Source organism: Argiope bruennichi, chromosome 1 (genome assembly GCF_947563725.1).
Source record: "Argiope bruennichi chromosome 1, qqArgBrue1.1, whole genome shotgun sequence".
In the NCBI taxonomy this organism is placed as follows: Eukaryota; Metazoa; Arthropoda; class Arachnida; order Araneae; family Araneidae; genus Argiope; species Argiope bruennichi.
Window position 1 is genome coordinate 127,627,597 of NC_079151.1, and position 14,195 is coordinate 127,641,791.

A 14,195-nucleotide genomic window follows, 5' to 3' on the forward strand; every position below is an offset into this window, starting at 1 on the left:
TTAGCCCACAGCAACAACTTCATTCTAAAATATTCTCTTATTTCCTGATTCCATTCCACTTTTTCTATTTAATTAATTCAAGAGAATCTTTGCAAAAGGCTTAGGTCGGCAATTCACACGCTCCGTGTAAAGGGATAGAAAAATGTCCAGTAAGCACATTCATTTAAAAAGATCCATGTGTTTTCCTTATCAGAATTGACACGTGGAGAAATCCCTATCAGAATCTTAATAGTATATTAACACTGTGAAAAAATATTTTTCCTATGGATATCTCATGTTATATAAGACCAGGGATCATTTATTTCTGTCCTCTCTTGCCTAATCTGTTGCTGTGAGCCAACGTGCTTTGTCCGCGCCTCTTGTAAGTAAATTATGCCTTCCCTGGATGGATTAAAGAGAAATTAAAAATGCAGAGTGCCTTCACTGTCTTTGAAACTGCATTCTGATTAAAAAATATAGATAAACTCAAAAAGCAAAATCTTATCTAAATATAAAATTTGATCCAAATCGTTAGAGCCGTTTCCGAGATACACGAAATAAATTTGTATATATATATATATATATCGTGTAGCTCGGATTTGGCTTTAACGATTTGGATCAAATTTAGATAAGATTTTGCTTTTTAAGTTTATCTGTATAGGTGTCTTTCCTATATACATACATACATACATACATATATATATATATATATATATATATATATATATATATATATATATATATATATATATATATATATATATATATTTAAAGAAAACGTGAATTTGCACATTTTTTTTTATAATTAACTATTACAATAAATGTATTCAGCATCCGTTTCGAAGTGTGGGCAGTGCAATATAGTGGTCAGAACAACATGAGTGACGCTTGTGTTGCGGGTCGTCGCTTCAAGTCACGTTGTTTGCTTACTTTTTTTACTTGTGTATTTATATTTAATATTTTTGCTTTTTAAGTTTATCTATATAGGTGTATTTCCTAAAAAGAGCCATTACACACACACAAAAAAAAAAAAACATTTTTTTTTTATATAACTAACTATTAGAGTCGCCTTTTTTTATCTGCTCTCATGCTGACAATGTCACATAGCGCCACCTCGGACCCGATTTCACCATGGTAAAACTGAGTGTTATTTCAAAAATGTAAGTAATGAGAGATAAACTGCAAAATGAATTCTGCAATATAGCAGATTGTTTCGAATAACATGTTAAACTAGGTGCATTCATGATTATTTTTTTATTTTAATGTCCATTTATAAGCAGGTAAGATTGAAAAATATTCCTATGTAATCAGTATACTAATCGTTTCTAAATATTATCCCCGAAGAAACACGATTTTACAAAAGAAAAGAAAAAAGAACAAACGAGAGAAGCTTGGTCTTCCAGATATTACTATATTAAAATGGGAATTTAAAATTTATCTATTAGAATAAGGGGGAAATTTGAAGCTTATTCAATTGTACGATATTCTATATAATCATAGCCATTTTTCTTATTATATCGCTCTTCACATTGCATGTATCTCACCTTGAATTTCCCAGCCATGACCTTCTGGATGGTTTAACGGCGCCTTATCCATTGAATCAAAGAAGCATAATGATCAACACAGATAGCGGAATGTGTTTTTAAGGAGTTCTCGAAGTATTAAACGGTAATGGCTCCATAATTTTAATTTGGCATTATTTAGTTAATAATATGACTTAAAGTAAGAGATTTTTGCTTGTAAACAAGATTTGTTATCGGAAACAAATTTAGAAAAAGGTTCAAAATAATTTGTTTTTAAAAGTACAAGACAAATTTTTCCGAAACCATTTACTATTTTCTGAGTTTGATCACAGAAAGATAAGCATTACTAACGGTAAAATGCGAGTTATTCAGTGTGAATATTTTATTTAAAATAACTAAACAATTGAATAATTTTGGAAATATTTAAAAATTTTAGTACTAAATAAAAGAGCAAACATTGATTTGAGACAAAGATTAGCTTTTATTACGCATTCAACGCATAGAGAGATATTTTTAATATTGATTGCAGTATTGAAAATGAAATCCAATGAATCATATTGCAAATGTCGATAAACGTAAAATTTCAAATATTGTTTTTTTTTGTATTGCATAATATATAATATTTAGCATCATAAAAAAAATAATAGTCTCAGTACATTTTTTAGAAATAATGACTGAAATCCGAGTGATATCTTAAATTAAAATGAATATTTTATGTTAAAATTTATTTTTATAATATTTCTGAAAATTGGGTGTCGCGGGAACTCTTTAGACTTTTATATTAAAATTTTCTTATACTGATAAATATTGAGTTTCGACGGTGTACAATTTATTTCCGAATATTGTACAAATTAATTCAAGATTATAAATATTTCTATAATTAGTTCTAACAGTTAGAGTAGGGGAAAATAATTGCATTTTTTATGGGATCTCTTGATTATTTTCTGATCTCTGCTTTTCACTTTGAAATTCTAACCTCAAATCTTTGCATTAGTTTACGGCAATGGACCAGCAGAAATAGATAATGGAATCGCATTTTTTTATTATTATTTTTTATTTTTTTACTTTTGCTGGATGTAAAGTATCGTATATTTCTACGTCCAATTTAGATTGTTCTTTTGATTTAATGACTTTTGTAATTTCGAGTTAAGAATGTGATTTTAAATCAAAGAGGGAGTGATTTTATTTATTTTCGAAGATAAGATTTAGAATTAGAGTAGATTATGGAAATTAATTTAAAAAATAATAGCTTTAAAATATTTGGTATATAGAAATTATATTTTAAATTATAGCTTTTGGTTTTGATTTGGTTAATGAAAATAAGAATGTCAGAGTTAAAAAAAAATGGAATAAAGTTCTCTCTTCAGCCAAAAAAGTTGGCACACATAAAATTAAAAAAAAAATTCATACGCGCACTTCGAAGCGATTTTTTTAAAAATTTTAATAACTTAAAAATTCTATGAGAAATATCTTTGTTTTTTCATCATAACGTTCAAAAAATATAAGACCACACAAATAATTTTTATACCATCTTAAAAATTAAAAATAAACAAATTAGAGAAAAAAATTACAAAATTTTTAATGATATCAATTAAAAGTCCATGTAATTCCCCCCCCCTTCAGTGTTGACCTCTTTTTGAAATACTTTTTCGCATAGCTTCAGTAATAGGCCTCGTTGTTGCAAAGAAATTGTTTCATCGTGTATTTAACTCTCTCATTACTAATCCGGCCCAACTCGGTCGTGCAAGATCTGTACTAATGGGTCGGTTTCTTTTGCAAACGAGGAATTCAGGGTTTAAAGTGAAGGCATCTTTAGCTGTGACTTTTAAGTTAACATCCTGCACACCTCGTTTGCAATAGAAACCGGCAAACTGGGCCCATTAGCATAATTTTCTTCCATCGTTGGAAGCTAAAAGAAAAATATTTTGCTATTACTGCGCAATTTATCTGTGCTACCTAAGAAGTAAAATAAATAAATAAATTTCATTCCCTTAAAAGACAATGTATAATTTAAATAGATCAAACAGATATTTAAGTTTTTAATGGCACTTTGATATTATAGGACACAACATATAAAATAGACAACACGAATTTAAAGTTATAAAATAACACTACTTTAATGTCTGTTGACAAGTAGATGCTTAAAGATATTTTTCAAGAGAATTACTTGCAGTCGTAGGAGAAAAAAAAGCAGCCGTTCAACCTTACCTCTGCTGTCGATCATCATGTATGGAAAATGAAATTATGCCTAAAATATCTATAAAGAATTATTCATATTCATATCCATAAAGGGACAAAATTGTACGTATTTTAAAATTTCCAATGACAACACCATTTTTTTATCTTAAAATATATTTCTTATGGAAAATTTATCCGAAGTACAAATTTTGGTTAGTATACCTTGATTATATCGGAATATATTTGACATTTTCTGTTAAGGGGACGGTTCTATATTGTTACGAACTTGTAATATTGCTTCTTTGCGCAATTAATTTCATCGTAAGGAAAAGAATTTTACAGATAACTCTAATGGCTGTTGGGTTAACGATTTTCGCTTTTGGCGATCATTTGGCGACAAAAATTCCAAAAACTACTAGAATTTTTGGGACAATTCGATTAGGAACAAAGATACGAAATCCTCCGAGAAACTTCCTTGATCGTATCATGCAAACAATAACAAGCGAAGAAACAGTGTTGAAGCTAGTAGTTGAGTAGAACTCAAGTGAGGATGACTTCTTCCTGAGTGCTTTATGCTCTTATGGCTATTTATTACCGATTTGTTGCTTGTGTACTATTGTTTGTTGTAAATGCTGTTTTTTTAAAGCTTTATCTGTTGTTTTTTTTACAATGAATTAGTGCGTTCCTGTAAAATACAGCGTCTTTAGGAATGAAACGATATTATATCTTTTTATGCTTATTATGTAGTTTGTAATCGTATGTGGATAATTTCGTTCATTTTAGAGTAAGCTTTCTATTGTAACTGTAATAAAATGTTCTTTCGCAATATTATCAGGATGTGTTACAATAAACAAGAATCATATCGATCTTTTTAACAAATAAAAAAAATGAAGCTTTTATCTAAATTATTTTACATCTTTAGCGGAAGAAACGTGAATAATCTCCAATAAGTTTGATTTTTGTTTGTCTAAGATCCAAAATATTTTATTTTTCAATCATTTTTTTCTTCTACATTACAAACTTTCATATTAATATATGAAAAAAAAAAGGGGGGGGGGCTTAACTATACAAAAATCTGATATTTAAATCGATTTAAAAAACTTAATTTATTTTCTAATATTATGTGACGTGGAAGCGAAATAAATTCATGAAATAATTGGATGCTGTATTTTAACTAATTTTTAGAAAGTTCAAACCAAAAATTAAATTTCTTAATTTATTTAAAGAATTTTTCTCTAATGATGTGACGCACGTTTGAATTGGTCTCTAAAAATAACATCATTAATGAAATAATCAAAATTGGTTAAGAAGTATATTATTGTGAAATTTAAAATTAAATACAAAATTATAAAGGAAAGTATAAATTGTTTTATTTTTTAAATATTTTTCTGCTTCTAAAATATATGTTATTTATTTTGTCTTATATATTTTTATTTTAAAGTTATAATTGTTGTTTTTAGCTATTAGTAGTTTACCATTTATATATTTAGAATTGTTGGCAAAATCAATTCAAAAGCCCTAATCACTGAACCGATTTCGCCAATTTTTATTTCATATTAAAATTGATGTCATCTAGATTCGTCATTAGAGATGTCACCACCGTCCATTGTCGACAGCAGTCTAAAAAATACAACTTCGTTGTACATTTTTAAAAGGTAAAACAATGACAGAATTTCCCAATCCTAGCTTCTGTACCGATTTTCCGAATTTTTATTTTTTTATCAAAGACTCCTAGAATGAATTACTTTAATCGTATCAACTAATTTTGATGAATTGCATCTCATCGCCTTAATGAAAGTGTAATTTAAAATTATACTTCCCTAATGAGATATAGATCATTCTGATTAGTTATCTACATATATGCGCAGAGTATGGAGAACTTAATTGGAGGAATCAGTCCTGTTGTTGATTTTGGGGGTTATTCTATTATTTTATTTTTTGATGCCCATTGAATTTGGAGAGAATGAGTAGCCATTGACCACGTTTCAAGACATGACAATATTTCAAATTATATAAAAATTGGAGAATTTTTCTTTAATATTGGGAGACTGGTTCTTTGGTTTTCTGATTTATTTCAAATTTTATAGATTTTAAATTTTAGAACTTCAACTGAAAGTGTACTATAGTTCAAGATATGGATATAATAAAAATATTAAACGAATATTTATTTTAATTTAATTTATATTAATTTCAAATTATACTAAAATTAAGTAATTTCAACTCAAAATTATCACATGGGTAAGAATGTAGAAACTATCATGGGTTTTCTAATTCAAACCCTAAAATAATTTTAAATCTTAATGTTTTAATTCCCTTCGCACCATCATTTCCAATTGTTTATTACTTTTATCAATGTGAAATATCATCTAAAATATTGAAGGTAAGGGTTATGTGAAGAACACAATATTTTAAGGAGGTATTTTATAGGTGTTTTTTTTTTTTAATTTAATTTTCTTGTGTGCAAGTATATAAAGAGAAATTATTGAATTTCCATGTTTCAAATGTTTGTTATGAACTCAACCACTCACAAATGTTTTGAGATCGAAGGATAAATTTTTGTTAAGATTTTTGTCGCCAAATTTGTACATGCCTTTTAAATTTCAAAAGAAATTTGTGCAGAGGAAGTCTATCTGTTCGGTTCTTCAAGTGCAAAATCAAACTATCTACTATCAAATAAAAAAAATAAAAAAAAAGAGCTAGATAGGTAAAAGTCGGTACACACATTTAGTATCTAAAGCTTAGATCTGTATCAAATCTTCTCGGGGTTGAATGTCTGTCTGTCTGTATATTTGCATACATAAAAACATGATAACTCAAGCACGCTATTATTTAAATAAATGAAATTCAGTAATGATCTTTTGAGTAGAATTGCAATTCTGTGTTAAATTTTAGCTTCCATCTGTCACAAAGATGTCCATAATACAATTAATTTGAGAATTAACAGCATTCCAGCAATTAATCGACGAGAATCGCACGTTTTCGTAATAAACCAGAGGGGGCGGGTTGTCTCCCCGAAACTTTCTCGCGTACTTTTCTGTTAAGGTTTTATCTCCCTTCGCCCTCATAGAATTATAGACGTAGGACAAAGCCCAAATTCCTTGCATTTCATTGGTGATCGATATTTTTTATTATTTCGGGAAAATTCTCGATGTTTCGGGTATAATCTATTTTGGCGCCAAAGTCGCCAAATGGTCGCCAAGTTTGTCGCCAAGCTCTGGAACCTCCTATGGAACCGACTATGCTGGGAAGCCGCCTCACAGATTCGTAACACTATTAAGAAACAAGATTTATTCAATCCACTTACACGTTCTACTACCATTATAATACTACAAATTACATTTGATACTGCATAATAATAATCGACTGTGGAATGGCAAGTAATAATCGACTGTGGAATGTGTCTTATTTACACATATAATTTACAAAAATCGTATGCACCAATCAGCACCACTATTGTAAATATATAATATATATAATGTATTTAAATATCTTATAGATATTGCACCTGTATTACACTTCGAATAAGAATTCTGAATTTTTACTATTATAAAGGTATGCGACTATGTTGTAAACAGATTTTTTTTTTTTTTTTGTCAAACTACGGATTTTTTTATTCAATATTCTTAATGTTTGAACAGATCTCTTTATAAAATCGTTTTGTTTCTAATTCTTTTTTTTTTTTGGAAGTTACACCTATTTTTATATTTGCATTTACATGCGTATTAATGCTATTTTACATGTTTAAATGCTATTTTCTATTTTATTCTAATTTCTTTTCTATTCTATTTATTTGTATTCCATTTTATTTATATTCTATTTATTTCTAATTCTATCATATAGAATATAATAGAATTTTCTTACGAAAAATTTCACAATTAAAACATAATGCATGTTTTTTTGTTCAAATTTGATATAATAATTTTTTAGTATGTCGTGCAGAGCCTGAAGTAGAGAATAAGTAATCTATGCATTTAGAAATATTGTATAGTTGTTTTAATGCTTCATAATGTGATTTTTTTTTTTTGAAAATTTTGTGTTATTTATCAGTTTAACGCTAATATTTAAAGAATGTATAGAAATACAGCTTATTTTTTTAGATAATATATTGCTTGCTAGATAATATATTCCTTAAACTATTTACAATATTTTAAGAAAATCCTTTGATGAACCTCGAAACTAGAGATTTTTGATTTATACCTCTTACTGGCCACAAAAAAAAAAAAAAAAAAAAAAAAAGGCCTTTTTGTCTAATTTTTTAAATTTTTGCACTTAACTAGTATATTTTGACATCATAGACTTTTTTTCAATCTTTTTTTATGCAAATATTCAAAAATATAACATTTTTCGAGTGTTTTTCAAAAACTTCATTCCGAACATAGTCACATAACTTACATCCTTGACGATATTACAAGGCTTTCTTTAAAAAAAAAAAAATGTTAGTATAAAGAATTCGTCAATTTCATAGGCATCCGAAAAAATAAGTTTACAGCATACAGATATTCGAAATTTACATTCCTTGAGGTTTTATTTAGTGTATGCTTAATAATCAGTATATATTTCGAACACAAAATATTTATATTTTCAGTCATATTTAATATTAGAATTATGCACCCGTGAAATTGACGGTTTTTACATACCTAGTATTAATATTAAAATTGAGTAATATCGTAAATCGTAGACAAAAAAAAAGGAGAATAATTATTAATAGGAATATGTGGATAAATAGCACTAGTGCATAAATTGTACTACTCAAAAAACAACTACTATATAAATGTAAAATTCAAATACAATATGTATTCATATTAGTTTTATCCACATAAGTTCATTTATTTACTTCTAAATATTCTTTTAAACCAATTTTTTAAGTGATTTAAACTTAATTATAAGTACGCTATGAAATATAATAGAAATAATTTTTAAGTGAAACAATCAATGAATTCAATTCTACCCTAACACAACTTTAAAAATACTTAAATTATCATACGAAAAGTATTTTTTTTATTTTATCTATGAACTGCAATTTGTTTCTATAAATAAATATGTAAAACTTAACGCTTTTCGACAAAACAAAACCGTAAAAACCAGTTCTTTTGAATATCTGTTCTTGAATTCTTTTGCACTAACTCATATAAATGAGGTAAATTTTCAATTTATCTGCATAACTTGAATTTTTTAAATTTTAATTTGGTTAATACTTAAGAATAATGTTATTGTTGAATTTAAAAAAATCATTTATGGAAATTATATCATCATAATCATTTGTTTGCTGAATAGTTGATTAACATATTAATTGCCTTTGAAAGTTTTGGTTGGGAAATTTGGTATATGCACAAAAAGTTGTGTAACAATATAATTATATTCAAATTATGCTTTGTTTTGAAATTGCTTGAGAGAAGAATCATTTCAATAAAAAAAAAGACTGAGTAAGTAACCAATCGTTTCTATAACCTCTAACTTACATATTTATGTACAATATTCCCTTATAATATAAAAACCAAACCAAAAATATAATTCTTCAAATAATGCAAATCTGTTCCATTCACGTTATAAAAGAATTTCAAATTTGTTCGCTTATTTTAAAGAAGCGAAGCATAGAATACACACTTTATTCTATATAATATTGGCCGATATATACAGGTGGTTATCAAAATAATGGAAATACCTGTGAATAAAAATGACATTTCTGAATGCGCTTCGTAAGCAATAAAATATAATAATAGCCCAGTTTTTCTTATAAATAGAAGTGTATATATTCTGGTAGTATGTGTTAGTTTTATTAAAGTTCTATAATTATTGAATTTTTTTCAAAAGCTTAAAATGTCGGACCTCTCAGATTTTCAAAGAGGTCAAACAGTAGGAGCCCGTCTAGCTGGAGCAAGTGTGGCCGAAACATCCCAACTTTTAGGCGTTTCTAGAGTTACAGTATCTAAAGTCATGACAGCATACACACAGAGCGGCAAGACAAGCTCGGCAAAGCAAAATAGTGGGCTGAAAGAGAAGCTGAGTGAAAGAGACCGCCGGGTATTGAAGCGGATTGTAATGTCTAAAAAGCGAACAGCTGCGACAAAAGTGACCGCACATTTCAATACCCATCTGGATTCTCCAGTGTCAGTGATTACAGTTAGAAGACTCCTTCATAAACAGGACATTTATGGTAGAGCAGCAATTCCCAAGCCACTTGTCACAGATGTTAATGGTAAAAGTCGTCAACCGTAGTGTCACACTCACAAAACCAAGTCGATTGATAAGTGGAAGAAAGTAATATGGTCTTACGAATCGTGTTTCACACTTTCCCCTACAACAAGACGGGTGCACGTTTGGAGGATACCAGTATAAACGCATGATCGTGATTGTTTCCTTCCAATTGTCAAGAATGGAGGTGGATTTGTCATGATATAAGCAGCCATGAAGTGATTTTCTGCTGGACCAATCGTAATTCTGAAAAGAAGGATCACTGGAGAGAAGTATAGAGAAATTTTAATTGACTAGGTCCATCCTATGATGCAAACTTTATTTTCTTCAAGACATGGAATTTTCCAGAATGATAATGCACCTATCTATGCAATGAGACTTGTCCATTCAGGGTTTGATGAACTTGAGGATGAAATTAAACATCTGCCTTGGCCCTCACAGTCACCCGACCTCAATATAATTGAACCGTTATGGTCTATTTTAGAGCGTTCAATACGGAATCGATATCCTCCACCGGTATCTCTTCCAGAACTAACACCATACTAATAAAGGATTCTTTATAAATCTAAGGTGTTTCCATTATTTTGATAACCACCTGTACATATAAATAGAACGAAGCTAAACTGTTAAGCGTACTTAATATATTTTTGACGCCAAGTGGCATGAGTAAAATTCCAAAACCCTCAAATGAGGATCGTGGCAGGTAATGGATTAAGCTTTCTAGAGAACCCTATGAATGTCTTACATACATTTATTCACAAATCCTTTTTGATTTGTGAGTTACAAATAGTTCCATTAGACATGTCCAGATATGTCTTTTCTCTTATCAATATTAACAATATTACAAATAAATAACTCGTTATTTCCAAAAATGACGCAAATATTTTAATTATTCCAGACTATTCAAACATTAAAACCATTTAAACAGCCACCACACAGAACAAAATTATTTATATGTCGTTCTTTTATGACTTCAAGACACATTCGCGGTGAATCTGAAGAAAATCAAACGATGCTTTTGGTTGTGATAGCGTAACAAGCAGGCGAAATGTCGATCACCGAATTGAAAGACGGCCTCAATCCCTTGATCAATTTCATATAGTTAATAAGATTTTCTATAATTTTAATCAGTAAAATACATTTATGCTATTAACTGTATAGTTGTAATTAATTTTTATAATTAGTATAAATAAATTATGTCGATGACGATAATGGTTTGAATTCAGCAATTTTAAATTTAGATCTAAAATTTATATATATTAATATTTAAACATTATACTTAAATAATATAAGTGAAACATAATACTTAAACATTATAGAAATATACAATCTGACTAAAAATATCTGGACATTTTTGAATTTATCTTTTAAATTTCTCTAGAAACGCTAGTAAAGCTGCCCTGAATTCTCTCATATTTCACACTGAAGATTCGACTACATAGGTTTAGTGAATCGACCATAAATTATTGAATGAGGAAATGAACTATCTCATTTCACAAATAATGTCTATTAATAATGAAGATGTAAATGTGTGTTGGCACTCTACAAGGCAAATCACTTGTCCTACAGTTCAGCTTGAAACCTTTGCTTAGTCAAAACAAATAGAGCGAATATAAGACGACAACTTAAATATATCTGTTGTAAATCGGGAGATTTAACCATTGATTTAAAAATCAAACAGTTTAGATAGAGTATTTCGTTAAATTAAGGTATTTACACCTATCTCTTAAACATCGGGATAATAGTGTTTAAAGATAAAACGTTTGAAGAGATTGTGGTGAAAGCTTATAAACCAGTTGACAGGTACGTTACCCGAGCAATTGTTTTTGCATCGTGGTCATGTTACTGGACTGCGAACCATAAGGTTCCAGGTTCTATCCTCGCGCATCACATATCGCCTCATTGGTGACCTCGGACGATGAACCTTCAACCTTCGTACAGCTGTTGTGGCGCCATCTACCCGCAACCATAGTCGTCAGATTCAGTTGACGCAGCAACAGCAACCACTCACCCACACACGCTCGCCATAACGCTTGGCGCTACTCAAATGGGTATAGGCGCATTGGACTCAACATCTAATACATCATCACTCAACAGCCATATTGTTCGTCTCACCTCCGACTCATTGGAGGGAGAATCTGTGGTGAAAGCTTATAAGCCAGTTAACAGCTACGCTACCAGAGGCGGCGTTAGCAGGGGGGCAATTGCCCCCCTGTCGGCGAGAGATTGAGAGTTTCGTCGGCAAAAGTTTTCACTATTTCAAAATGGTTGTGGAAAAGCACACATTCTCGAATATGAAAATTTAAAAACCATCTTAAAATTAATATTTTGTAAACAATTAAGTAGTTGTTAAAGCGGTTTGATTACGTTTGGTAAAATAATCAATAGGGTGGCAGGTCAATAAGATGCCGCATTTTGAGGACGATTTTTGATCGCCTGACTATGAACGCAATTTGATAGATGTAGAAGTTAAATTCGCACATTTTCAGGCTTTTGATTGAAATGTCGTTCATCAAGCTTCTAATTAGCATTACTTTTGGCAGTATATCCGACAGGGTGAATAAGTTATCTCACTCTGCCGACTATGAACTGAATACGATGGAAGTTCGCTAATTTTCAGACATCTTGTGTAAATGTTCATTCGGCTAATAATTTGCATTACTTTTGGCAGAATAACCGACAACGTGTCAAGTGAGTAGGAAGTCACATTTTTGCCGATTTATATTTGTCTTTCGGCTAAGATTTATCATAAGTTATGAGAAAAAAAATTTTTATCGAGTACTTCGATTATTTGCAAGTGGAATTATTAGGAAAAAATACTTTTATATTTCACAAGATCTAGGGCCGGCGTCCTGGCATAGGGGTAGCGCCTGTTCCCGTGACCTGGGCGTCCTGGGTTCGAGTCCCGGTCCGGGCATGGTTGTTCTTCATCCGTGAGATGTGTGAATGTGCCCCCCTCTAAAAAGGGGTTGTACAAGCGAATGTGATGCGCGAGTAGCTAAGACATACTCTTGGCCCTAGTTAGCGCTACTAAAACAAGAGACGCTCCCTTGGCTTAAAATCGCTAACTTGGTCGGCGAACTTGTCCATGTCAAGTGCCATTATAAACATGAATAGGGCGATAGTTTTCTCTAATTCGGAATTCAATGAATCATTTTATGAGATTTTAGATTATAAAATGAATCATTTTTTTTTATCTAATTGTTATTTCTTCGGTGATGAATTGGTAAATTTATTTTATTTTACTTCACTGAGAATTCTCTGATTAAAATCTAGTTTATGGTTAAACTAAATTTAATAAACACTCTTTTCTCTCGATACTCTTGTGTTTTATGCATTCTAAGAAGAGTTAGGTGGCTGTAACCAGGTTATGTGAATTCATTATAAATTACTGGAATAAGTAAATTTTATTATAGTAAATTATTTAACAGTAAAATATCTTTTTTATGCAATCTAATTTACTAGCTACAATTATTAAAGAAATATTACCGACTGAAAATGACGACAAAAAATAAATATATATGTTATGGTAGCTTTTTAGCTACGCTAAGAGCTTATCCAAGTATGTACTAAATTTGTTAAATAAATTACTATCTAAATTCTTAAGATTCTGCATTCAGTATTATAACTATGTAATCGGAAAAAGTATTTTTAAAAAACTTCTTTTACATTTTTTAATAAATATTCTTTACAGTAAAATCTATATAATTTCTGGTGCTTCTAAATTTTTAATAGACTTTAAATAAAGATATCTTGATAAAATGATAATGTCTTGATTAAAATATTTATTCATAGAATATTCGTATATGATATATTAATACCTTGACATACGAATTTACTTAACTGGTACATCTTATTAAGGACAATTATTATTATTTTAATTCCTAAAATAATATAAAGTCATTTGAGACACTGATGAGTTTTCAAGTGATTTTTGCATTTTAAATTACTCAATACTTTCACTTAATTGTAGATTAAAAATTTAGTAATTCGATGCGCGATCCAGACTCGTCATTGTATACGAAGTGGTTAAGAGAAATCAATGCATGCAAATGAGGGGATAAAAATGATTGTTTTAGAGGTATATTAGCTTGCAATAGCTTCGAGGGAAACAAGTACTTAACCACAAGAACACGTGCTTAAAAATGAAGATAGAGGAGTTCATATTCTAGATTAAATTTTTTTTAATAAAACGCTTTGTCTTTTAAAGTCTGATAGTTTTTTAGCATATACATAATACATGGGACACCTAATGCTTAAGCCGCTCATTTTTCACACGTTCATTTTTCAATCTTACATAAAATAGTTAAGTTTGTACATATC

General features: G+C 29.6%; 1 protein-coding gene across 1 annotated transcript in view; it reads left to right on the forward strand.

The window, feature by feature from the left end:
* LOC129962535 (mucin-17-like) overlaps positions 1-14,195 on the forward strand; it is a 67,592-nt gene that overhangs the window by 977 nt on the left and 52,420 nt on the right. The window lies entirely within an intron of this gene.